This window comes from Poecilia reticulata, linkage group LG16 (assembly GCF_000633615.1).
Source record: "Poecilia reticulata strain Guanapo linkage group LG16, Guppy_female_1.0+MT, whole genome shotgun sequence".
NCBI lineage: Eukaryota > Metazoa > Chordata > Actinopteri > Cyprinodontiformes > Poeciliidae > Poecilia > Poecilia reticulata.
The window spans coordinates 19,292,307-19,295,761 of record NC_024346.1 but is presented as its reverse complement, the minus strand read 5'-3'; the positions used below and the strand labels follow the sequence as shown (position 1 = coordinate 19,295,761).

At 35.3% G+C, this 3,455-nt stretch overlaps 1 long non-coding RNA gene across 1 annotated transcript; it reads right to left on the bottom strand.

Moving 5' to 3' along the window:
• Positions 1 to 2,359: 2,359 nt before the first annotated feature.
• On the bottom strand, positions 2,360 to 3,434 carry LOC103478490 (uncharacterized). Its single transcript, XR_535809.2, has 5 exons — positions 3,389 to 3,434; positions 3,158 to 3,196; positions 3,003 to 3,068; positions 2,881 to 2,914; positions 2,360 to 2,561 (listed from the first exon to the last, which is right to left on the bottom strand). It is a non-coding gene; the product is annotated as an uncharacterized LOC103478490 (long non-coding RNA).
• Positions 3,435 to 3,455: the final 21 nt, after the last annotated feature.

Here is a 3,455-nt window from a genome sequence, read left to right as displayed (position 1 = left end):
AATTAAGGTGAATTCATGGTTCCTTTTTCCACATAATGTAACCGGTAGTGTTTATGATAAAAAATAAATAATAATTATGTGATCGGTATCGGTAATCGGTAATCGGTATCGGTATCGGTATCGGTGATCGGCCCTCATGGGTGATCGGTATCGGCAGGAAAAAACCTGATCGGCTTATCTCTAGTAAAAAGCCTTTTCAGGTAAAATTAAATCTTTAATGTATGTCAGATACGGTACACATTGCACATTGATCTGTTCAGGAATGCACACATTTTTGGTTTGTAATACATTATGAATAAGCATGATTAAGACACCAGTAGAGTTTATTCCCGAAACGATTTTTGTCCTACAGGGTACAGATGAACTGAGAAAACGTACATGTTTTCCATATATAAAAGCTGCAGCATATAACTTTTATGAAAAAAATAATTTTACTTATTTGCTAAAACTGTCACTGTGTGGTGATATGAGACAAATAATCTATTAAAAGATTGAGCTCCTCCACTTCCTCCCAGTGCTACTACGTACAGAAATGCATCGCTCTTGGTCAAAAATAACCAAACAGAGCCTGGAGCAAGCCCTCTGCGCTGTCAATCAAGCTAGTGTACGTGTTACTCAATGTATTAATGGCAGCAAAACATTTTGTTGCAGGAAAACTGTTCATCATTGGTGGCCATGCTGACTAGCCTGAGTATTCCTGGCAGATGATATCAGGAATAAGCTGTAGTGTAGCATAGAGCAAGGGGGATGAGAGTAGTAGGGTTGTGAGCAGTGCGTATATAAGAACGATACACAGTCCTCACAGGTCTGAACTGGAAGTGATCCATGCCATCTCAGTGTAGAGCATGTGCAATGTTTCGACACCAACAAAACAAAATAATGTGGGCACTCGACTAATGTGCGAGAGAAAGATGCATGAACTTTCTGTACTTTCTGCTTCAATATAAATTTTTTGTAAGATTTTTCCATGGATATTGTCGGAGAATGATCTTTTTAGCTTCTTAATGTAAAAGGTTAAAGAAAAGTCAGTGAGTTGAAATTATGAATTTAATTTATTAAGTGGTGGTCCATTTGTCATGCTATCCATAGGGGCTAACATAGCAAAATGGCACCTAACAACAGTTTCTAATTCCTTTTGTTGGCCTCTGAGCAATGCCCTAAGGAGGGCGTTCCCTTAACCTTGGCTTTGTGCGCATGTGCTCTATGTGTGTGTGTGCTTGTGTATATACGAGCAGGGAAATAACTAAACTTTTTGTGTTGTTCTAAAAAACCTACGACTTTTGTAGTACCAGTGTTATAAGCTAAAGATTTTACAGTACAGCCCTGGTTCAGGCTGTGAGGAGCTTTGCAGGAGCAGAATCCCTGAGGCAGAGACCAGCTTGTTTCGTCACTCATCAGCGGTTATCACTCACAACCATCAGTTCAAACGCTTACCGCTTCCTGCCAGTCTGAGCCACTGTGGGTATAATCGCCTCCTCCTGGACCATCTACAGCCGGGGTGCTCAATATGACAATGACAATAGTGTAGATAGCTCAAGTAACATTAAAAAATATGAAATTATCATCAGTCCCGTCAATAAAACCATTTTTACTCCCATTACTGAAATTACAGAAGTTAAGACACCATAATATCCAGAATATGCACAAGGCAACGTTTTAGATAAAACACTGTTTGAAACCTGACATTAAAACAGAAAACATATCACCCTCTTGTGTCAAGAATAACTAATTCCAATAAATAGTGAAGAGCTTAATATTTTATATATATAAATGTCTTAACTGTGCTCAAAACAATTAAAAATGTCTATTTTTTTAGGATCTGAACTCCCCAAATTCCAGCTAACATGTAATTATGACTGTTGTACGTTTCAAAAAGAAATAGCAAGCAGAAGCAGGTCTGGTCAGAGTTCAACGAGAAATAATTTTTTTGCAGAGTCGGCGTTTGTAAAGCGAACACACTTGTTCCGGAAGAATTATATCAGAACATCACTAATCTGTGGTGACTGCTTTAAAATGCTGAGTGAGAAAACAAGAAATTAATTATTTTTTAATCTCAAACCCATGAACAACATTATTTTCTGAATGAAAACCAGTTTGTTTTTAATGTCTTGTGTTATTTTCACATTATTTCAGTTACCAAAATGGACTTTGTTTTTCATTATAGAGTGACAAGGTATCAACATTTATCCATCCCTATATTTTTGAACATCTTTGAAAAATTGCTCGTTATTAAAGCACTGATTTATGTTGATGCTCTTATTTTGTTTGTCCAACCATAAATTTTATTTTATTATAATCCATCTTGTGTGACACTTTGTTATCCGCAAAATTTCATGGCAGAGAATACAGAAATGAGGCATTAGTGATTCATTATTGTTTATTTCTTCCTTAAATGAAAAGTAAATATTTGCCATTGAAGTGAAAAGCAGAGCAAGCGAGAATAACATGATTATAAATGAAGTAGTGAAGTATAAATTGAAACTTGACAGCAGAAGAAGAGAAAGCGTATCCAAATCGATGCTCAGGCTGTTTATTCAAAGGTTGTCGTAGACTTTACAATCCTGTAAAGAAAAAGTAAAGAAAAATATTTAATTGGTTCATTATTAATAAACTTTATGTGCTTGTATTGTAATCTATGACCTGTGCAAAAAATGTAAAACCAAAGGCTCTTGAGAAATATTATCAAAAATGTTGAAGTTTGGTGTAAAAAGAGATAATCGTTTTATAAACAATAAAAGCCCAGAGGTTTAGATTTTAGACCATTACTGGAAAGTTGATCATCAGGGAAAATTGTTATTTTTAATGTGTAACAAGAAAAATTAACTGAAACATCCTCACAACAGCTGTAAACAGTAGAAATCTATGAACAGTATAACTGACCTTTGGTGTGGGCGGGGCTGGTCGTCTTTGGTTACTGAATAAACAAAACAAGATAATTAATAAAGAACCAAATTAATCACAAAAGTCTTTTCAAGCCTGAAATAAACTGTTGCTCTACTCACTTCTTTGGTGACGGATAACGCTGTTTGTTGACTTGTTTGTCGCAGACGACCACTTCTGCATCATTTCTGGGAGCAACAACATATTTCACAATATCACATTTTCAGCATTTTTGCTCATTATAAAAATATGTTTGAATCCACGACTGAAAACTTACAAATAACTGACTCTGAGGTCAGTCAAGTTGTTTGGGCGTCTGCAACAATTATACATGTTGTTCTTGGTTTACTTTTAATTTTTTAAATCACTTAGTGTTTTTGTTTGAAATAAACATGAAGTTAATACATTGAAAATCTATTCCAGAAAGACTTTCTGTAAAAGAAACATTTAACTAGCAGCAACTTTAACAGTGAGAATGAGTAGATTTAACAACAAAAACTGTTCCTACCTCGTGTTTTGCCAGCCGATTTGACCTTCCTCTGATTGTCTGAAAATAATATTGTTGTGAACATCAC